Source organism: Stegodyphus dumicola, chromosome 6 (genome assembly GCF_044657685.1).
Source record: "Stegodyphus dumicola isolate Sdum_Otavi_A_Nest chromosome 6, ASM4465768v1".
NCBI classification, from domain to species: Eukaryota; Metazoa; Arthropoda; class Arachnida; order Araneae; family Eresidae; genus Stegodyphus; species Stegodyphus dumicola.
In genome coordinates, this window is record NC_140773.1 from 165,235,061 (window position 1) to 165,260,126 (window position 25,066).

Sequence of the window (25,066 nt, forward strand, 5' to 3'; positions counted from 1 at the left end):
TTAATCTGGAAAAAAAGTATTCTTACGTTGTTAAGGCTTTATTTAACTCGTTATTCTTGAGTAGAAAATGTAGCAAAGGCGAGAGAAATGTTCTGTTTCTATATCGGTATCTGAGGTAATAAATACCGACACAGAAACAGACAGGTGAAACCGTAACTAATACCAAACTGAAAATAAACTCTTAAGAGCTAGTTAATTTCAATATTTTTAGTGATCGTACTAGTGGTAAAATTATTTTCGTTGTGTTAATGCATCCGGGACTGTGCCGTGAGAGGATCGGATAACCAGAGGTAAATACAATATATATAAGGAAACACATCAATAGATATAAAGGAAAACAATAAAAATAGGTTTCCAGATTAAAATACAAGTTTATTCAGATTCCTCAAAATTTTTAATTAAATTTCACATCCTAGGTAATCAACTCAATTCCTTATTTAAGTTACACATGCGAACTAATCAATTTATATCATTTACATACTCAAATTAAGGATTTACAAATTTCATTTTATTTTCAATTAATTTAATGAAATTAGTCTCAGAATTCACTTTATGACCCATTTAATTTAACTTTAACCAGAACTACTGCAGTAATTTCTAGGATGGTCAAAAACACATTACTTTCTTCAGGTACATCTCTGAAATTCAACATCTGTGCTAGGGATAATTTCACAAAAACAAACTGTATTTTTATACCATAATTAACTTATTAAGATTTTCCATTTTAGTCTCTGTAAGAAAGAAAGGGAAAAGGAGCCAATTTTCAGCCATTTAGAATTAATTTAGAGATTCAATATAAAGTATAAAGTCCTAAAGAATGTAAAGAATGTTTTGGTATTTCCTTAAAGTTCATAGGGAAAATTGATAACACAAAAACACTTTTCTATTACTTAGACGACTTGAAGAGGGCCTTGAATTGACTGGGTGAGACCTCGCATTATCACGCCTGCAACTGTTTTCCATAAAAGAAAATTTTTCCAACTGGAAGGCAGGAGAAGAGCTTGCGCCACACGGCTGTCGGAATAGAATCTACTCAAAAAGGGAAAACGTAAACTATTAAGCTGGGTATTTTAGAGAACAGCTGACGCAGGTTTTCATTAGTCTACGGTAACACAATTATTTCCCTCGGTTTCAAGTCGAAGTTCAGCGGACATCGTCCTGGCCTTAGCAGATCCAGATGAAGACCAAAGTCTCTGTTAATATTTTTTTAATTAATTATTCGCTCAACAGTTTAGTCTATCACCCTCAATATCCTTTTCTCAAAATTCTTAGCTAAAACACGCGGCCAGGGAGCATAATTGCCGCTCCCTGCCGGAAGCACTGCTCGAAGACCTCTACATCCTTTTTTCTCTTCTCACTTCACAAGACTAATATCTGAGTGCAAGTCAAAAAGTGATTCAAACTCGAATTTTCTTCGTCTCCTTCACAAACACGGACTCCCATAATGCCTTCATTTATCGCCCCCTATTTGGGACTAAATTTGCGTTTCTTCACCCGAATGACAGAAATAGGGTGATCACACATGCGCGCCCCTCTTTACTTAGCCAACAACCGGACACCCCGATCGCCAAATAAGATGACTTACATCGAAGGTGAAGTGGCAACCTCTGACCTTTCCGTCACGTACTTCCTGTCCTAAAGGTCTATTGCACAAAGGAAATTTGTTCTCGGACTTTCTAAGTGACAAAAACAACCCGTGAAAATCATGATTTAGCAAAATCGCCTCCCTTCCTGAATTCTTTTCACAATGAATGGAATCTTGGACAAAAATTTTAAGTATTTCTTAAAGTAAAGTAAATTTCTAAAGTATTTCTTAAAGTAAAATAAATAATATTGTTACGAATTTAGTATTTAAAAAGCTAATGTTAGTTCAATTATAAATTAAATGGTTTTATTTCTCGCGCAGTGCAGCGCGTGACGAATATTAAAAGAAAGCTAAGCCGGAAAAATTAAAAATACAAGAGCGCGTGCGTTAAATAAATAAATATCTCTTTTTGATTTCGAGAAAGTACTGGAAAATTCTAGCGCGTGATTTTAAAATCTTATAAAAGGAGGAAAACATCTCAGTTAGTAGTAGTTGCTTAGTTTGTTGTTGTTTAGAAAACTGCTCTTGTTGATTGTAGCGAATTCGCGGATTAGCGTTCTTTAGCTGTTTTGAATTACGTTCTATTGTACATTTAAGTAGTTAAAAGAAAACTACTGTGAGATATTGTAATACTGCATGATAATTTGAGAAAATTTAAGCATTTTTGTTGTGATAATAATAAATTTTTGTTCATTTTTCATCGGACTTGTGCATTCATTTCATAACGAACCCGTACGCACGCAACAATATTCTTAGAAGCTAAATAATATTCTTAGAAGTATCTGTTTTTCCCCAAAATTAAAAAAATTAAAATAATAATTCAGAATTAAATAAAATTAAAATTTTCTTAAATCAGAAAAATAATTCACTTTTTCTTTTTCTTTTCTTTTTTTTTTTTTTTTTAAAGCGATCAAACAATTATGTACACAACAATCGTTAATACTTCTTATATAACATTCGCCCATACCTTCCATCGAAAGAAGCTCTTCGGGAAAAATTAAACGGGTCAGGCAAAGCGAAAGGCCATCAGAATCAAAAACATTTAATTGAAATTAATATTCCACCTACTTTAAGAAATATTTTAATTTGTGAATTATTTTTTAGTAAGAGATTCTGCAGTTGGAGATGAGAGAATTCTAATGTTTACAAAAGTTGCAAATGTTAAACATTTATCACAGGCACCTTATTGGATTATGGACGGCACATTTAAAGCGGTGCTGACAACATTTTACCAGCTAGATACAATTCGCGCACTTATTGGATCTCAAAATTTCAGAATTCTTCCATTAGTATATGCTTTGATGACAAGCAAATCTGAAGAAAATTACAGAAGATTATTCGAAGATTTAATTGATTTTTCTGAAAAAAATAATACTGAACTGAGTTCATCTAGAATTATTAGTGATCTAAAAAAAGTAGCTAAAAATGCTTTAAAATTAGAGTTTTCCAACGCTATTAATAAATCTTGTTTGTTCCATCTGTGTCAGCGTAGTTGGAGAAAATCCAATCAAGTGGATTGGCTTCTCGCTACGGCACAGGTGAAAGTTTCAGTTTAATGCTTCGTCATTTATTTGCAATAGCATTTGTACTAGCTTACGAAATATTAGCAGCATTTGATACTTCCTCACTTGCCACCCGATGCTCCAGAAGTCGTTCAGTAGTACGAAGACAACTATGTTCGTGGAAGAACGAGGCGCCGTTTGTGTAATGGCATTGCCGTACGCTTTTCACCGATGTTTCCACCAGCACTCTGGAGCGTGTTTGACTCCCTGCAACTGGGAATTCTGCACATTCAAAATGTTATCGAGGCTTGGCACAGAAAATGGGAGACCTTCATTGGATGGGCCCAAGTTGGCGTTTATAACATCATAGAAGGATTTCAAAAAGGACAGGAGCATGTGGATTACCAAGTTGAATGCATTCTTCGCGGAGAACAACAACCAAAACGTAGGAAGCTAAATGATGACAGAGAGAGGAGAATTATGACTGTTTGTGGACGATCTTGATAACCGACCTATGATGGAATATCTTCGCGGTATCGCTCACAGTGCGTCGCTATTCGTAATATATAATATTTAGTTAAAAATTGTATTTTATTAAGGTAAATTAAATGTGTGTATTTAGATATTAGCTTGTCGAGATTTCGGCCCTGTCGGGATTTTGGACAGTCGGGATTTTGACCTTGTCGGGATTCTATACACTCGGGATTTTGACACTGTCGGGATTCTGGCTTGTCCGGATTTCGGCTGTCGGGATTACGCACCAGACCCTTACTTTATTTATCTTTCAGCTTCAATATTACATTGTATATCAGTGTAAGAAATGAGCTATTTTATGGGACATTCTTCGTAATTCAAATATTTATAATAAAAATCTTTTGACTATTGTTCATAATAATTTTACAATCATTTAGACATTTAATGTAATCTATAAAAAACAAATTCTAAATATATATATATTGTTTTTTACTTCCTTCTACGAAGTAAAAAGGAAGTATTGTAATCGCGAAAAGTTTCAGGCAGCATATTTCAATGAAAATGTCCATTTTGACCGCTATCGAATGCAATTTAACGATGTTTTTGCGTGATATCTGTACGGAAGGACAGAATAAAAGACTCGTTTCCTCCAAAAAAAATTATAAAACTGCTTTAAAAATAATTCTGAAGAGAATTTTTCGTGGCGTCTGTACGAACGTATGTACGTACGTGCGTACGTACGTAACGTACGTGCGTATCTCGCATAACTCAAAAACGAGTAGCCCCAGAACGTTGAAATTTTGTATATAGGACTGCTATAACATGTAGATGTGCACCTCGTATTTTGGTTGCAATCGGCAGCACCAAACGTATATAAATATATTTATATATATATATCCACTCTATTACCCGGCTCAGTGGTCTCAATGTCTTTACTCTTATATGTTTGTAAATTGTACATTTTTTGCTTTAAAAATGATTGAATTATGTTGTTTTTATCTTCCAGTTAAGGATTTTATGCCTTTAGTAAATCTGTATGCAATATTTTTAGAATTATCAACAATTTTAAAGTTACAAATTCAGAAATCAAACAACAAAAATCAGCGTTATATTTTCAAAATTTTCACAGAACATGTTACGATGGTTTTACCGAACCACCATCCTCAGCTGCAAAACAGCAAATGAACAAGATAGAAAATAAGGATTAGATAAGATAAGAAAGCCTGGACAACAATAAGCAAGTGGCGTCATCTGTTGGTGAAACCAGAACTAAAACATAATTTCTTTAAAGGCCGAAGGCAACGATGGATTGGAATTACGATCGTTAACTAGAACAGAAAGATATTTTTGAATGTGAAATGCCTGTAGAAAATCTAGTTCTCCAATGGAAGATGTTTTTTGAATAATTTTGGCAGTAGAAAAATTGAAAGTGTGATTTTCGGACCAACAATGTTGTGTCTTAATTAATTTTAAAGTTGTTTAAGTGCCGCTAAGCCTTATTTTTATGGCGGCCATTGATTGTTTACATTTCAAACAGCAGACTAGTGGATTTGTTGCCAATCTAGAGAAACTTAGCTTCGCAACAACAAAGATAACGCCTTCATTTATTATTGCCAATTAAATCATGCTTAATCCTTTCTGGAATTTTTTCGAGGAAATAAGTGTTTAAGATTTACTTCGTAATTTTTAATATAGATATTTTGAGTTTTTATGTATTTTTGCCTTCTCGCGAAGTGAGAATTGAATTAATTGAATGAGAAATACTCAATCGTCTGTGAAAAACTGTTTCTTTTTTGTTTTGTTTGCTTAATTTCTTTTATACATCATTCTAGCTTTATTATAGTATTTGAATAGAACATGTGGCAACGATTAGATAATTCTATTCTTTAAATTATATAAATTTTGTGCATTATGAGTTATAATATGAATGAAATATAATACTGTTAAGTGAATCTAGCGCCAGACTGTCGCTATGGTAAACAAATACTAGAGTGAATTTTAAAGAATGCATTTATTCTATTGTGGTTTATGCGCTGTCGGCGAAGTAGATTTAATTCAATCCAATAAGTTTACATGAAATGCAAGAAAAAATGCGTATAATTTAATATTCCGTACAAGGAAGTCATGTGGTGTACACATAAGATTTTTTTATGACAGTATCTATATTTGTCCCTTTTAATTTACGTCAGCTTCTGTTTTTAAAATAGGCTATCAAGGAAAAAAGGTATTTAGGATTAGCATATTAATTGTTTTCTGAATTCAAAATTTTTGGGTTTTGGCAAAGGATAGCAGGAAAGGTTTGAGGAGGAAAAAAAAACTTTGCTACTTAACTCTTATATCCGCTTTTAATTTGCAATCCGTGCTTTTAAAATAATTCTCGTAAATTCTTTCCCTTTATCTTCTTTTCTCGCTTACAAGAACTTCGTTTTCTAAGGAAAAAATGGTTTCTCTAACAACGAATACTTTTTACAAAATTCGTCTTTTAATTAACTCTCTTTACGTTACTTTTTGTTGCTTTTTTAATTACTCTCCGGTTAAGCAGATACGTCTGCTAATTTCAGGAACAATGCAAAATTCTTATTAGAGATGACTGCGCTTTTGTAGCATTTGCTTTGAATTCTGTTTTCTAGTAATATTCATTTAATGCGATACATGCATCCTTATCTTAATGCAATATATGCACAGTTTTTGAAATATCCTTAAAATTTATTTGATTTTTCTTATTTTACAACAAAAATTTAAAAACAGGTTTATCTTTAGACGTTTTCCTTTTCCATTTCATAATCTATAACCTTTTTTGGCTTTTATAAAATGCCTTTTTATTGAATTTTAATTTTTCCCAGTTTTTATAAGTATTTTTTTATTATATTGGGAAGTTGAGAAATAGAATCCAGTTCCCCTCTTTGTTTTCCTTTTATCTCATAATGATTTCGTTAAATTTCATTGAAATTGTTGAAGGTATACTGAATTTTGTCTCTGCTTATAAATAGCACAGCTTAAGATAAACTCCTTTAAACTTCACGTGTTTTCTTAAGCAAATCTGTAGTATTTTGGCTTCCTTACCAAACAAGGGTTTACGTCTTTTTGCACTCATAGGAGATAAAATTATGAAAAATAAAATAAAAAGCTGAAAAACATATTCTGTTAATTTTAGTTCTTCTGATCCTTAAGAATAATTGTGGAATTTAAGGCCAACGAGTGAGAACTATTACAAAAACAGCTAGAATATATAAATATACACCGAAATTTACCTACAACGTTTATAGAACAGCTAAATTATGATTTCAGAAATATTACTGACTTCAGAAGAAACTGGTAAATTTATATTTTCAATTGTAATAGCTCTCTTAGTCAGTGTTAATTCACAATCTTCATCTTCTGAGGTGCAAGCAACGTCCGTATCACAATTACACTTTGCAAAGAGAAGTTTCTTTCCTTCCATAATACAAAGCATTTTGTTTGAAAATAAAATGGCGACACAACTTAGTAGTTTCTAAAGATGATCGCACAAAATATAGTGATAAAAAGCTGCGAAATATCGCATGGCTAAAAAATAAATGTAGTTTATGCGCGAAGTAAAGAATTTTATTTTAAATATTGCTTATTGCACAACTCGAAATTACTCATTGATATTTTTTTACATTTTTACTCTGCGGCAGAAGTTTTAATAGTTTATTCATAGTATTAATAGTGTTTCAACACATAATTAGTTTTAATGCTTTTCTCCGTCTCTCTTTCACAGGCAGTACACGTAAAGCATACTTATAAAATGCTAGTACAATTAAAAATACGGTTTTTATTTAGAAAGCTTTTATTTAAAATAGATCTAGTAATTAATTATCTAAAAGGAGGAAATAATTTGTCATATATTTTAAAGGAAATAATAAATTATATAAATCTATTTATAGATTTTCACCTAAAATTTTATATCGCAGATAATAAAAGCGGAGAGTTTCCATGATAAGTTTGAAAAGATAATTGCTATAAATTTTATTGAAATTCAATTAATAAATTTCGTTATTTAGGTGCCTCAAGCTTTTATTATGCGCAATATAAAATGGTAAATAACGGTACAAAATGATAGATTAATTCGGTAAATTTAATCCATTATTCCCATCAAATTATATAATAAATTATTTTTCTCTTTTAGTACATTAATTATCATGTCAATATTAGATAAAAGCTTACTGTATAAAATCCTTTTTTTTTAATTGCTTTTTAATGTCAATTAAACTATTTATGATGAAATTTTTAATCATCGTTAAAACATAAGCAATGAATTGTAAGAGAATTATAAGTTCTGGAATTTGGATGTAATAATAATTTTATTTGAAGCTAAAATAGAAATATATATAGTCTCTGCATTTGTTATCTAATGCGTTATTAAGTGCTCCGAGATGGCAAACTCAAAAGCAGGTTTCCTGGGAAATATACGTTTTTCCTTACGCCTGCTTGAGGCCACAACAGAATTTTTTTAAATGTAACAAATTGCTCAATTAATACATTTTTTATCATTAAGACACAATAATTAAGACACAATAACACGCCGAATAAATACTAATTCAGAAGTCAAACAACAAAATTCAGCTGAGGATGGTGGTTCGGTTAAAACATCGAAACTAGTCCTGTGAAAATTTTGTAAATATAACGCTGATTTCTGTTGTTTGACTTCTGAATTAACATTTTTTTGTCATTCTTCTTCTGAAAGAGGAAGAAACATTCGTTTTATAGTTTGTGAAAATTTCACAACTTTATATCTGATACACTTTTAGATGTTAAAATTTTAAAATTGTAAACCTCAAACAGTCAAAATCAAGCGATTTCCGAATTCTCTCCAAACATTCAGAAATTGAGTTACAATTTTCATCAAATTTTTATTGGAAAGATCTGTGTTCGCTCCATTCGATGGCTCAAACTGTGAAATTCTGATATTCTTAATTCGTTCGTTAAAAGCACATGTGCGAAAAATCATTTAAACTTTAAATAAAAAAAATAAATCGAATTTTGAAATTTCGCTTCATTACGTTTTATTGTTATTGACAAAAAGTGTATGCACAAAATTTGAACTCGATAGCATATCAGGAAATAACTTAAAAATCGATGACAAAATTCCAGTCACAGTAAAATGTCATTAGCTAATTAAATAACAGCTTATAAAATTATAACTTTTGCATAATCAAGTTACTTCACTTCATAATCAAAACTTAGAACCCAGAAATCTTTATGATAATGAAATTATTAACAAAAATATTAGTTTGCTATGTTTCAGCAAGCCAGAATTTCTCATGCTGTTAAATCTCCGAGCTTAAATAAATAACCTGTTATTACATTTTCAGTTGTAGAGTAATTTACATACGCAACTTCCTTTTAATCTTCAAAATTGTCTTCCTTTCAGCTAAATACACAGAACAGAATTCGTATTTCATATAAGTGGAAGAATGGAGTCTAAGCATTTCACCTCCCCTTAGCCGCAATTTTGACAACTGCAATTTATGGCAAGGGCAAAGCAGTACGCCTGGACTATGAGGACTGGAGACATTTCATTATATCTTCCTGGAGAGATTTGTAGGTTCACAGCTGGAAATAATGATGTCAGAAGGGCGTTATTCTGGGTGAACATAGTTGTAATTGTGAGGACTCCTTTCATCATTATTTGAAGTGCATGCGTTCAGGTGATTTTCTAATTGCGATCATAGGTTATTCTTAACATTTGCTCATAAATATAATTTTATTCAATGAATTGAGTATGCTTTTCGTAAGAGTGAATTGCCATTTACAACACTGTACTGTAAATACAACTGGTGCAGGGGATGTTTACGCGTTTTTAGAAGGAATTCGAATAAAGAGTTTCAAAAAAGCAAATGTTTTTGAATAAATATTTTTTTCAACAGCTCATTATTTGAATTGAGAAATATTATCTGCTATTTTTAAATTTATTCTTCGCATATTAACAAGCTTTGTATTGAAGGATATGTTTCGGCGCTTTCCTAAGAAGCATGTTTATTCTATAATTCGAAAACGTTGCGAAATCCATAGTATTAAAATATCTAAATGCAAAATAAGCAACATTACTAATCGGAAAGGAAAATTTATCAGTCATTACTTCTACATGGAAAGAAGTCTCCAAACGAATAAGAAATATATATTGATTCTAATGTTTCTAAAGTTTAATCATTGGTAATGAGAGAAAATCAACCGACGCAGAAATCAGTTGCGGTCAGTTGCAAGTTTATATCGGTAGTGACAATAAATAAAATAACAAACCAAGATTAACAACATAAAAAACAAGAAAACATAATGTTGACCAGCTTTTGTTAAGACGCATGACTCAAAGCAGAACAATTTGTAGACTCTTGTATGAAAACTATTTATCGGGAGATAAATAGTGCGGTTAGTGGAGCTAAACCGATAAATTAATTCCACAGCCGGGAAGTTATAGCAGAGTAATCAACCTATGATATCTGCCAAAGGCTCTCTCTCTCGAACTCAAGATCTCTGCTCGTAAATGCGTTATTTAATTTCCTTCCCGGTGGGAAGTGGTGAAAGTAAAGGAAAATTAATAATACAACTGTGTTGATTAACCGAACCTCCTATAGACTGATAAACTGAAAGACTTAGCTGTGACCATAAAAGCTAAAAGTTTAAACTTTAATTTATGCCTTATTTTTAAATTGTCCTTTCCTATCCATTACAATTTTTCTTATTAGCGTCGTTCTTTTCAGGAAATATGTTATTTTAAATGATATTTAAATGATATAAAAGTAGGCACCAAATAGGATTACACTAAACATGGTTAATTCCACCAGCGGGCACGAGACCTATCATTGTAAAGCAAACATTTTCTCTTATTTCGCTCTTTAGATGATAATGGTCTTGTCCGCTTCCTGTTTCTAGTATTTTCATACTTATATTGTCACGATATTTTTACTACAATTTTAGGATGTCTTTCATTATTTTTTTAAATAAGTAAAATTAAATTAAAATGTAAAAGCATTTTAGCATAATAATAACGCAAAGGATTATACCTCTGATGCATGCTATCTTTCGTATTGCAGAAAACAATGCATTCACTGGAGATAGGAGGGTAGACAGTAGCTGTAAACCCTCAACAGGGCGCTGCGAATGCTATATTTCCCATGTGCTTCTACCGAAGACGGCAATTAGGTTAGAAGAGGAAATATTTGGAGGTGTTGAACTGCATGGTCGGTAAGTAACAATATAAATTAGGATCCTTTGTTTTAAGCTCTGGTGAGAGTTATAAACTGCTCCTCGTTGTGATTCTAAACTACATCAGTATGTAAAGAAATATTTTGTATCTAATGTCATTAAAGTACTATATATTCAGATTTACAACTCTCGCAGAAGAATTAACTACACTTAAAAATATAAGGTCTTGAAATGAAGTCTTAATTTAAAATAAAGTTGCTTTTGGTGACCAGAATAAAATTCAAAATTTATCTCTTTGAGTGTTAACCACGTTCTGTTGTTAATGTTCAAGATTTGGTTGTAATAACAAAATGCGATTGACAGTATTACATTTGTGTATGCATATTTAAACATAAAAACTTTTCAACTGTTTTAATTTTTTATGATATTTAAATTTAAATTACCTGATGTAACTTCCACACGAATTTTGTATGCCTACTAAATTATATACATTTTATACTGCACTTTATTTAAACTTATTTCCCAGAACCATTCTAACTTAATTAACCAGTTCCTCAAACCATTTTCAAAATGGAATACTTAGGACTCTCACATACTTAGGACTCTGAAGTGTTGTAGAAAAAGAAAATATATACATTTATATGTATATTTGCGACGTAATTACAAAATATTTACACCCGAAAGCGTCAAATCTCATAGAACTCAATGGTAAATGACCCAATGTTTTGGTCACCACGTAGGGATCGCCGGTGCTTCAGAGCAGGGTATGGAGAAACTTGTTTAGGGCGACTCCATCTTACTTCCTACCTCCGTGAGTACTACGATTTATCTCGAATGTAGCTTAAAAGCGGGAGTCGTAGTACTACGATTTATCTCAACTGTAGCTTAAAGGCCGGGAGTCGTAGTAATACGATTTATCTCGACTGTAGCTTGCACATCTCGACTGTAGCTTGCGCACCTCGACTGTAGCTTGCGCATTTATCTCGACTGTAGCTTGCGCATTTATGTCGACTGTAGCTGACGCATGGATTGCGCAATCATGCGCCGGTTTGAAGCTGTTCAGTTGTTCAAATTCTACTTACAGTAAATTTTGAAATCTTTCAATATGGTTTCACGTGAAAATAAAGATATATATGCAGATGATTTGATGGACATTGAAGAGCCACAACCTGGTACATCGAACTCGGCACCACGGACTCCACGATATAAATTTGATCCGCCTGGACGTCTTCCGCTAGACATCAAAAAGCACAAATTAATTCGGATAGAAAATAAAGGCAAAAAGCTATATGACCAACGAAACTGCGTAGTTTGTGCGGCACATAAAAAAAGAAAGTTGACTTGCTTCAAATGCGAGTTTTGCAATGCACCTCTTCACCGTGGCGAGTGTTATCAACATTATCACACTCATGAAAAATACTAGATTCTTCTCATAAATATGTACTTTAAAATATTTTTTGTAATTAGTGTTTAGTTCTTTTTTAATATTTCTTGTAGTTTTAAGAGTTTAAATAAACTTTTTATGTCTAAATATCTTTATGATTACACAAAATATCGCCCTCTCTAGGACGAAAAACGAGGAGAAGCGGTCGCCACGTTACTTAGTATACTTTCGTCAAGATCCCCCGCCTTTTATGTGTTAATAGTAAATTTTCGCTTTTTTCAACTGCAAAATTTCCTCCGATTTTAAAATTTCTGGATTTTTCCCTCAAACCTGAAAACTGTTTTAAAATTTATTAAATTCCTTCTGTAACTCATGATTGCTTCGTTTGTATTTTCATACATAATTGTCTTTCACGAGTTAAATATTTAGAATTCGCTTCTGGAGTACATATGAAACATCCCAATGAGTAACAGAAGATAAACATAAAATTTACAGTAATAACCAGGGCATTTAATGATAACAATATATAAAAGTTAGTATGGTAAATTGAATTAATTAAATTTATCTATTAATATAAATGATTGAGGAAGAAATAAATCAATTCTTGTTTAAATGTAAAGTAATAATGCATGCGCACACGCGCCACATACACATACGTATTTCCGAAGTGTGTCAAAGGGACTGTACAACTAAATATCTCTTGAACGGTTATCTACACAGACATGGTTTCAGTTTAAGAAATGAATCGAATACGACAGCCTGCAATAATGTTGTTGTTATTACCAATCTCCCTTGCCTGATGAGGGTCCGCACAAGCCACAATATCGTGGCAAGGAGTCAAATTTGCCTGCCGCTGGCATGAACCTTGAGCACCCTATAGCCCGACTTTTAGGTCTTTTCTAGCCTCACTTTTGAGGGTCACCATCCCGCCGATCATCCGGTTTGAGTGTCTACCACCCTTCTTCTTTGCCCCCCCCCCAACTTCTGAGGAGGACTTTCGTCTCGTCGCATATTTAGAGTTCCCCATGCCGCACAGACACTATACAATTACAAACATTCATGTCTTCTCCGGGGTTCGAATCTGGGTCCTTCGGTACGGCAGTCAGAATCACCAACTACTATCCCTGTTGGGCGGCTGCCTGTGATAATTTTGCTTAGAAATGTGATTTATTTCTGCAATTTCTTATGCCTTGTAATTATGCATCTATGTTCTTAATGGTAGCAATTAGTCATAAAATTTTATCCGTAACTAGTTACATGCTGCAGCGTAATACTTTAATTTAGATTTAGATCTGAGGTTTTTAATGCAATTATGTGTAAATAATACATCAATTTGCTAAGATCATTGCAGTTTGTGTATATCTTGTAATTGTGTAATCAATGAGTAATAGCATATTCAATATGAAAATATTTAACATTGACGAAAGAATATATATGAATATCTCGTTGGGCCAGTCTTTATCTGAAATGGCATACCAAGTTTTCTCCATATTTCGATTCTATGACTCAAACTATGCCAGACTGCTAAGTTTTGTAAAAATCGCATGAGTAGTTTTTAAAGAATTAGCTCTCAAAATGTTATCTCCTCAACGTTAATTGAATTTTATATATATTATTGATATCTCTTTTTTTTTATGAAACTTATTTGATTCTTTATTCCATATTTTGAAATTCACGTGCGTTCCAAAAACAATCGCCCATTTTTTGTGATTTATCTTTAAAATTTGTATTTTTAGATAATTTTTATAAATTTTTCAAAAACAATTTTGAACAATTTTTTAACCTATAAAATTTTTGCCATCATCTTAAACGTAGATGTATTTCTAAGCATACCTGCAAAAACGTATAGTTTTTCATTCAAAATTTCCTAAGCTATACGTGAATTTACATGAATACATACGTGAAGTTTGAAATTTGGCGTACTTATTACAAGCGATAATAACGAAAATGTGGTTTACGCACTTTGCTAAAATTATTTGAAAGTATGAACGATGACCTTTTTTTTCCGCTCGTGGACAGTTGAAAAAAAGGAAAGGAAAATTAGGTTGCTATAAATTAAGAAGTTCGCCACGTGAATTATTCTTGATTCAAACTGAAAAAAAATGCTCGAAGATAAATTTTTAAATTTCTCCATAAATTTCTCACCAAAAAGTACAAAAGTTAATATTTAGGCATATTTTGAGTCATAGAATCGAAATATGGAAAGCAAAATTGGTATGCTATTTCAGAAAAAATCGGATTTTGTGTCAAAATACCTGTGTTAGAGCAATGTTATGTATAAATCTATATACATCCTAAGTCGCGCTTTAGAGACATGGAAAGAGTAATTTGAATTTCGTCAATCCGCCCAGTAAAATAGGAGATATAGAACTGTCTCTTTTTTTTTCCGCAGTGTACAGTAGCGCGATGGAGCAATACCTATCAAATCGCCGACAAATTTCTGGTGCTGCGTTTATTTTTCGCTGTCCCTGCCCTGTATGTGTGATCTTTTAATAATAAGATATCCCAGACCAATATTGATTTTCCATTCAAATGAAGTTTTGATTTACCTTCCACTGCTATCTCCAGTTCACGTCAATAATGAGACCAACCTGCTAGTAAGTACTTTAAATTTCTCTGCATTACATGTAATTTTTAGGTATTGTTTTGCTCTATTCAGGCGATCTCGGGACCTAATTAACACGAATAGATCTCTCTGCTTCAGTAGGACTAGTTTCGAGGCAAATCTTATTGTTTAACTCTTTTTGTCATGAAGAATTGGTAGAAAACAGTTGTTCATGAGCAGAGGAAATTTAAATTCCACAATATATATTTATTATGAGTGCCTATTTCTTACAGCTAGCTTTATAATGCACGGGCTAATGCGGATAAAATTTTTCTCCGGAGAGTTTTTAGTCTATGATTGGCAGAGAGTGAAATGCGGAGAGTTTTTAGCCGGTGAATTTCAAATGTTTTTTACCATCGTTGTTTAAAAATTCGCAAGTTTTAAAATTTTGACTTTCAGTAAATTCCAAATCTTTCCCACTTATTTCCTAGAATTATTGAAATTAAATAATTTCAATAATTCTAGGAAATAAGTGGGAAAATTCTAGGAAATAAGTGGGAATTTTAACGTGTCTAATGGTGTTTAGTTCCAATTTCTCATGCTATGCTGCTTCCGAAAATCTGGCAGCTCTGAGGAAACTGGACATGGAAGTAGGTCAAAAGGAGCGTACTTTAAACCTCTGAATACTGTTCGGAACTCTGTTCGGAATAAAATTTTGCATATTTGCAATCAAATGTGTTTTTAAATAAATACAAAAAAAAAACATATTTTCCATCTTGAAAAGGTAATGAACCTTTGATGAAACAAACGACATTTTTGAATTCCTTCAATTTTTAACCAGTGCGTTTACTCCTTGTTTAAGCTGCACAAATGCTAAAACGATTCAAGATGCAAAGTTTCTGGCAATCCAAAAAAACACGAAACGCATCTTGTACAAAGTGATTCAAATTCCTTTTACGAATTGTATAAGTAGTTCTGTATACACTAAGAAACCATACTATAATAACCAGCATAGGAACGTATAGCCAGAAAACGTCATCCAAAGCTGTCATAAGCCATTATGTAGCCAAATTAGTTGGGCACTGCAAGCCATTGTCACTATAATCATAGAACTTACATGAATAGAATGCAACCCCATACTAATCAAAGATAGGGGTGTGCGGTGTCACCACTTGTTTCGAGTTTACACCAGATTTTATACTGAATTAAATCAAGCAAAGAAAATTACAGGACGCTAACTGGAACGAAAGACACGCATACCTACATTGCAAGAAACAGTTATATTCCAAAATGAATGCTATGCATATAAAAGTACTCTAGATATTTCACACGAATTTAGTATCTCTCAATTCATTGTATGGGGAGTATACACGAGGAGATATTAAATTTGCATCTTTGAAGTAAGAAATAAAATAATGTTCTAGATAACTGACTTTGTAAATGCAATAATTTAATAAATAAAGTGTTAAATAAAGATTAAGGATTAAATAATAAATAAAGAAATAAATTCTGAATCTTTGTTGAATTGATCCGGTTATTTGAGGCAGATGATTACTGACAGTGAGTGGAATTCGCATGTTAAGGTTTGCAGAAATGTTCTGCAAAGCCATCATTTCTGGCACAGATTAATTTTACAAACAGAACATGTCCTTACTTAACATGCTTGTTTTTTGCTTCAATATTTGGCCTCATGACCAGGCAGAAATACATACCGTTACGCTGCGCAACAATAGTTCAGTATTAATGTCCTACAAATTGAATGGACAATTACCTTCTTCTCTTAGCACTCGATAAGCAGACTAATAGGATAATTCTAACGAAAACATGCCATGCATATTGAATTGTGTCTTTGCAGTGTTTCGCCGCCGCATAACGCAGAGAAGTCAGGCAAACTTCAATTTTACCCTGACCAAATCGAAAGAATCGCGACTGAGTTTTCAGCAATAAGCGTGACATATTTTGCATGTGTTCGCAGATTCATAGTTCATAGCTTTGTGAAATGTGTACTACAGTTAGTGTAAGGAAATTTAAATATTCCACGTGGCGTTACATCTGTGTATCTTATTGTCATATTTGATGGATAAGGGTTTTTCAACATTTGTTTTTTTAAATATTATATTTATTTTTATGCATTTACTTCTTAGGACTTTCATCAGGTGTTTCAGGATATCTGTTCCTAAAAAAATGTATTTCATTGGTACTTGCGAAATTTACCTTAATGTTTATGTACTGGAGTTTACATATGTGGATTATTCCGTATAAATATAATTTTATCCTTTGCTCTTTATAACTAGGAAGCTGTCCAGATTTGCCCTCTAAACCTAGAGGATTTATTCCTAAAATATCTAAAACACCATATTAAATTAGTATTTATCTTCTTATTTTTGAAATATTGTTTAAATAGAATATTTTAGATTATTCTTGTTATAAATGCAGGATATTAAACTTCAACTCAGGACCTTTGAGCTTATTTCACTAGAATTAAATTGAAACTCTCTGAAACGACAGTAAGTCCTGCTCGAAAAAAGATAACAGAGCTGCTCAGAAATTAACCTGAACTTTCTTAATCAATCTTCTTTTCCTGGTTCCGATCTTAAATAATGAATAAATACTCTTTATTCGTGTTGCTCGAAATTCAGTGATTTTTGCGAAAATTAAAATATGTTTCCGGAGAGATGGACTTCATAATTGAGTCAATTTTGATCGAAAACTAAATTTAATGTTTCACAGGAAAAGTCGGTTATAATCGATAAAACACTTGAATGCTTTGAATACTTGATCAATGTTAAGTAGTAATAAAACTATCTTTTGAACTTTCCAATGAAACGAGGTGCTACAAGTGCATCATTCTGGAAAGAGCTAAAACAGCAGGGGAGAATACCTTATTGTCGCAATGATAAAAAAGATGCTCTTCGTTGGTAATACGATTGATTGCAAGAAATCATAAAAGGAACAATCTCTATTTCCACTCCCGCTCAAAATATAAGCAACAAAGATAAAACGCAAAATAAAACAAAAACTATTTAATGGCTATGCGCGTGAATTGATACAACGGGTTGAATATGTCATTACTAGACCACGTAGCAAACAAGAAAGTAAAGACATATAAAAACGCATGTATTACGACCATCATATCACGAAAGATCTAAGGGGGTCGGAAAACATTGTGAGATTTATCTATTTATTTTTAATAGTTAACTTTAAGTCAAGACTATCACTCTCTTTTTCACCCACGCTTTTCATGCCAGAATGTACATGAGATAGCGAGGGTTTATTCAGATTGAGGTAGAAAGAAGTGCTACTTAAGCAAGAGTTTCGATAGTTAGTGTGAGAGCGTGTCTGCTTAGTTCCACGTTCCTCCGTGATTTATTAACGATTTGATTCTGTGGCGTTGAATGCTTCTAGCCATTTAGCTTGTGTCGCCGGTTTTTCTACAAACCAGGGTCTTTCCTTTCTTTTAAACTATTCTGTGAGCCGTTAGTCTAATCTACCACATTTGGATTAGTTCAACATTATGTATTTCTGTTAATCCAGAAGTACTTGGGTTGTTTAAACCCAAGTTGGATGATTGTTAATTTTGTGTTCGAATAAAAGAGCAATTTACATCCTTCTTCTGATTTTGTCTGTCTGTCTGCAGAAAAGAGGATTATTCCTTTGCAGTCTTTCTAGAGTTTACCATTTTATGCTAGCGAAGAAGGTGAGACTCTAACGTGCAATGGAAACATCACACTTATAACAGATATAATACTCTCTAGCTGAAATGCATGCTTGACAACGTTGATGCAAGCTGGCATTAGTGTTGTGGCAGTAGAGGTCATTCCTGTAGTAATGTATGGAGCTTGTGTAAGGTGCCTGGCGGCACGCTGCACCATACGTTGAGACCATGGCAGACGTGGAATGGTCTTATTCACCAGACAACTCTAGACCACTCGAGAAATATGCAGGCGTAGTTTATCGTCCATAAATATCACATCGGCACCCATTGCAAAGAGAAAATGATGCACAAGAGAGTGTAGCATTTCGTCACGATATCAAACGGCTGTGACGGAACCACCAGAAATCACAAAGACGTTGGTGCGGCCGTTCGTTGCTAATGTTTGGCGTCCGATAGCGTGTCCCTGGCTCTTGTAATATCATTTCCTTTCCATAATCGTTCTGTATGTTAATTCGATACTCATCTGTAAAATGAACTTGACCCTACTGCAATGGTCCAACTGAAATGTTCAAGGGCCCAATTCAATCGCCCTTTGACATGTGATGGGAACAACGCAAACCACAGATCGCCTAGCGTACACTCCATCTTCATGCAGTCGAAACGACACAGTTTGGCGGAATATGGGCCATTATTTAGCAGCAGAGAGAGGCGACGTCTGCTGTCGTGCTGTAAGTGATCTACGACGTCTTGCACATAGCAACAGAAATCGATCATCTGTCGCTGTGATAATCCTCCGGCGTATCTTTTATTAACAGTCCCACAGCCTGTTGATAACATTAAGATGCACATTCAGCTCTCTCACAACAGCGGATTGCAACATACCGAGAGTCCTCCAACGCATTTATCGTGCAAATGACGTATGTGTGTGATTATGGCAAAGCCTCGAGGGCTGTCTGCCTAAGGGGAGAAATGCCTTCGTGGTGTACTTTCTAAGGGAAACTGTCTCGTATATACGTTACACATGGGGAAAATCACGAAAACGCCCATGCAGCCATCCCGTTCTCGGAATTCGAACTCCAGACCGAACTACTAGTGTTCAGCGACTTTACCGCTCGGCCGCTGGTGGGCCGTGCAGATGACGTCTTCGACACATGCTTTCCGCTTTGGCTATCTCGGATTATACGGAACTATAGCTGCGTGCGAACTGACGCATAAGTTCGGCATGCCCCCTTTTTAAGGCGTTGTGGTGTGACTGCGGGATTGGGTTTTCTGCAAATTTTGGTTGCCTATTTGCGTTTGTCGATGCAACCTCTACTTCCTCTGCAAATTGTATGCTTTAAGTCCCTTTTTTATGTACTTACCTTTATTTTTAGCGTTTGTTGCTCAATTTTTAGCACTAGTGTAGTTTTTAGAAATAAAAAATGCTTGCAATGTCGAATAGGACACAAAAGTTATTGTTGATTAGTTATATATATATTTATTTCACAACAGTTCATGTCTCTATAATATTTAAAGTAATTATTAGTTTACTTTTCTTAGAATGTTTTCAATGAAGGCAACCGCAAGCTTACGCAGTACAATTCGTCTGATTTCCCTTTGCCAGTAAACCAACCAGTCATCCTTAATACAATCCTCTAAAGTTACCTTTCATTAACGTTGAGTCTATTTCGTTTATAAAAAATTTGGTTATGAGAAAGAGTTTAATTTTCTTTCAACTTTCTTATGTCGAGAATCGACTATATGAGCATTTCAATTGTTAACATTCTTTTAATGCCTTCAGATAAAAATAATTAAAAGGTAGTATAAATACTGACGATGATGAAGTCGTTGCAGAAGAGTATTGGGAATGAGGTCTCTCAACTACATGTGTACTCTGTAGAGACATTAGGTATTTTGGAAAAGCCGGAGAGATAAAACATTAGCAACCGCCTTCGCGGGGGATCGAACCACGAACCTCTGGAATACCGGCCCAGCGTGCAGAACCACTACACCATGAAGGCGCGCTAGGAAAGTGGGAGAAATACCTTATATACTCTCCTTTTCAAAGGGCGACTGGGGTTTTAGGGGACCCAATCGCCAAATCATGGGTGTGGAGAATCGTCATCCAACACCCTATTAGTTCGGGCGCCACTGTAGAGACATTAGATTAATTGGGAAAGCCGTAGAGACAAAAAATTAGCAACCGCCTTCGCCGGGAATCGAACCAGGGACCTCTGAAAAACCGGCACAGCGTGCAAAACAACTACACCACAAAGGCCCGCTAGGAAAGTGGGAGAAATACCTTATAACTCAATTGCATATGTTTAGAATATCCTTTTTCTCCTTATAGTAAAATAATTACGTTAAATGATAAACTATATTATGTAATACGCAACGTCCTTGATTTTATTTTATTAATAGTAAAGACTGCATTTTTTATGAAAATTCGTAAATAATCTCAATGCAAGTTGGTATCAGCATTTCTTCTTCCAAAAATTGTAAATGATCCCAGATCTCATCAAAGAGAACAAACAATATGCAATCATGAATGGAAAATATTCATGAAGCTCATAAACTAAAACCGTTTGCGTGAACTGTTGTGATAAACGTTACATATATGTGCATATATTGAAAGAAAACCAATAATTGTGTAATTTCGCAAATGAACTATTTATCGTAAATGGATAAGTGAGAAGAATGCATGATATAAAGGCATGATATGATCAGAAGACTGGAATGAACGTTGTTCTGTTTGCATAAAATAAGAGCAAAGTACTTTAGAAAAGGGCTATTGAATAAAAGGACTACAACATTATACACGAAAAAGCCTAAATTAGAAGAATAAATTGCCTAAAATTTGCACATCATGAAACGGATCCCTGCAAATATTTTTTCACTTTTGGTCATAGTTTTCGTTCTTCTAATTTATCCCTAACATCGATTTGGCAATCGTTTATGACCGCTATTCCTTCCCACGTCTCCTAGAATTTGATAGCGCTCATAAATCATCAGAGAAGAAAGGATATTCCTTTCGCTTCAAAAATTGTGTAATTTTTTTTTTCATATTTTAAATCTATATATATTGGAGAATTGAAAAATGCATTTTTCTTTCCTAGAAAATAATTTTTATATAGATTTTTATCATGAGAAACTAAGTTGCCAGAAAAACCAATTTCAGATGTTATCATAAAAAATTTATTTAAGAATATAGTTAATATCTCGTTTCAGATATGACCATTTTATCTCAACATCAGTTTCTACGTGCTTTACTGCTAGTTTTCATCTAAACGTTTCTCATGATACTTTTGTGAAATTTGATTTTCTTTCCCTATGCTAAATCATCTAATATTTTCTCTTTTATAGTACATTTTTGTTACTTTATATGTATACAAACTTTTGTACACAGATGTTCAAAATCAAGAGAATTTTCGCAGTTAGTCGACAATCTCCAGAACTGATTGACTGATTTTAATGAAATCTGGTATGTGCATACAATCATGGTACCCACAGAATGCACGAGGTGCGGCACAGAAGTGTCTAGAATACGTGCCAAGCTGACTGATTAATTTATATCCATATTTCTTAATGCTGTATGTTTATAACTATTAAGCGTTATATCGTCATTATACACCTATTTCCATCATAGCATGATCCATAAATCAATCATCTGAGCCATAGAATGATTTTGTTCGGCTAAATAATTAAACTATAGTAAAACCTCGATTATCCGGATTTTGATTGAACAGCGACTTCGTGTTACCTGAACTGAAGACAATAAATCAGAAAAGTAGTTAAAATAGCTTCTCTCAGATTGTATACAATCATTATACTTGAGTTTTAGCAATAATTCAAATCATAAAGGCAAAAATTCCATCGTTAACACTTTTGAGCTTGCCAGCATCGATCCTTGAGCGCTTTGAGTGAAAAATCAGTTAGGTGGTTTTTAGTTTTTGCACTGAAGCTATAGTACATACCTACGTGTGTAACAACAGAGCAGTGTGAACTTATTTGACTTTTTTAAGAGAGAGAGGGATTATGTGAGTTCTAGTGACTGCTTGTTGAACAAAGACTGCTACATAAAAAAATGTGGTTTTATCATCAGAAGAAGCGCTTGCTGCTATTAAAACCTTCTCAATATGTAGACCGAAATCGCTTCAAAAATTGTGTAATTTTTTTTTTCATATTTTAAATCTATATATATTGGAGAATTGAAAAATGCATTTTTCTTTCCTAGAAAATAATTTTTATATAGATTTTTATCATGAGAAACTAAGTTGCCAGAAAAACCAATTTCAGATGTTATCATAAAAAATTTTTTTAATAAATTTTAGTTGAATTACAGTTAATTTATATTTATTGCATAATATAAAAAAGTAAAATATATAAAATTTAAGAAAATATAAAGGAGTGAGGAAAAAATGTCTTAGAAATGCAGTTTAGTATGATAGAGTGCAAAACAGGGTTCAAGGCAAGTGTAAAGTATATAAGTCCAACTTCACAGTCTTTGCACCAGATTCAATAAATCTAATTAATAATCAATCTAATTATTAATATAATCAGTAAATCTAATTAATAACTCAATAATTTAATTAAATAATCACAATAATCGCTGAACGTTTTCTAGCGACTATTTCTGTAAGAAAAAAGCGGCAAAACGTGGAGTTTGAGCGGTAATACCACGTGGCTTCAAATACCGCAATTTAGTGGACAATTAACGATATCTGTTGGTCAAAGCGTAAACTTAACGCCTAATACTGTATATAATTTATTTCAGTGGTTAAACGGGGAAAACACGGGATTCGCTCCTCAATAAAGGGAGAAAACACATGCCCGCGGAAATCGCGGGATAAGCAGATCTTGCTACATTTGAGTTGCCCGTAGAAATCGCGAGATGAGCAACTAAAGGGTTAAGAAGCTAGAACAAAAGTAACTTTAAAATATGTTTCTGAGCTTGCTCACGCGACTGAAGATGATAATGCCACAAAGAAAAGAAAAACAATGAAAGATAGCGATCATGAGCAGACATCAGAATCGTTGCTTTTATGATTTTAAGAGATGAGACAGAAGGAAAATTCGGTGTATCTGGTCCCAAGGTTTTGACGTTTTCCAGCGTTGCAAAGACGGTGAAGAGAAATTCAGCGTCAGCATAGGTTGGTTTCATTTTTGATTTGGTTTGGTTTATTTAATTATGGCAAAGCACACTAGGGCTATCTGCCTAAGGGGAGGGATGCCTTCGTGGAAGACTTTCTAAGAGAAACTGACTCGTATGCACGTTACACATGGGGAAAACCACGAAAACACTCATTCTCTTCCTTATTCAAAAGTTTCAAAACATTGTGTTAAGGGAATACAGCTTTAAAGTATGGATGCAATTAAATATCTCAATATTTTTGCCTAACCTCTTTCTCCGTGTTTCTGTCAATGAATATCTATATTTATATGTTATTTAATTCCTATTTGCATCAAGAGAGATTCTAATTTCCATAATTGACTTCAACAGTCAAATTTTAGCTAACTGAAATGGATTACTCAAGTCGAGGATTAATTGTATCCTGTTTAGAAATTGTTAAGTATGTTTTTGAGGAATGACTTAAAACTTGCCGCCACAAACATCAGCGTAAAACAAAACAATCTGCTGTAATAAAGAAGTGGGAAAAAATTAAATGATGGACTAGCAGCAATGAAATCAGGTAACGTTATAGTATTTAGGAGTTGTTTTATATAAGTTGTAATATATAGTAAATACCATAAAATCAAGAATAAAAATACCTCACCGACGTTTTTAAGCAAATTAAACTCAATGACATTGTTCGTTCTTTATTCTCAGTTTCATATTAAACTTATTTTTTCATAACCAGTGATGTTCATTTTCTATTACTTAACAGAGTGTTCTTTTTGATTCGAATACTGATTTAACTTATGTCATCAAATGCATTGTAAGATATTTATGCTAATTAACCATCCTGTCCTTTACTGTCACTCCTTTCTTTCCGTGTTCCTGTCAGAACGCAAATTTAGCTCGCGTGTATTAAAGTGGGGTTCGAGGCTGCTTTGATCATAGCCTTTTCAGTCTGCTGGTGGACACATTATTAGTTAATATTCTACGATATCCCTCTTATCTACGAAGGTTGTTCTATTGTTGCAAATTGTGTTGTCACGCTGGTGTAGGTTAGAGCCAACTTGACCTTTAAATTATATATGCGTAGACTTTGGCAGAATAAAACTTAGCTTAAATTTTAAATTTAAAATTCTACTTTTGAGTTTACGCCATAAATGTTGGCTGGTTTGTAAACATCAGGCTGTGCCTTCTCAAATAAACTGTTCCTAATTTATAACAGTTTATTTGAGTTCTTAATAAAAGGATCTAAGTTAAACCTTAGTTAAACCTAAGTTAAACCTAGTTTAGTTAAACCTAAGTTAAACCTTAGTTACTAAACAAGCGAGATTCTACAGCATTTATTCCCCAAATTACACTACTTAAATAATTAGGTAAATTGTTAATAATATTTTTCTCTTACTTTTAATATAGGACACTCCTCTCTCCTGTATTTTTAATTTCCCTCGTGTTAAATGTAATTTTGAATGAACCGTGAACGTCGTCTCTGGTATTATTCCAGTTAATCGATAGATGCTTATTCTAAAATTATTCATCCTCTCAGTATTATTCATCCTCTCTAGTATCATATTATATACTATCTTAAAAATATGCATTGTATACTATCAAAAAGAAAGAAGAAACTTTCCTTAATTGTAATACCAAGAATATTAAGAAATT

General features: G+C 33.3%; 1 protein-coding gene across 5 annotated transcripts in view; it reads left to right on the forward strand.

Moving 5' to 3' along the window:
- Positions 1 to 25,066, forward strand: part of LOC118179429 (N-acetylglucosamine transporter UNC93A-like) — a 328,066-nt gene that overhangs the window by 101,303 nt on the left and 201,697 nt on the right. For 4 of the 5 annotated variants that reach the window (XM_085819137.1, XM_085819136.1, XM_085819140.1 and 1 more), the window contains exon 2: positions 10,617 to 10,767. The gene's annotated coding sequence lies outside the window, so the exon portion shown is untranslated. Of the gene's footprint in view, positions 1 to 9,041; positions 9,234 to 10,616; positions 10,768 to 25,066 lie in introns of those variants that run through there. The other variant, XM_085819139.1, reaches the window with a different exon arrangement.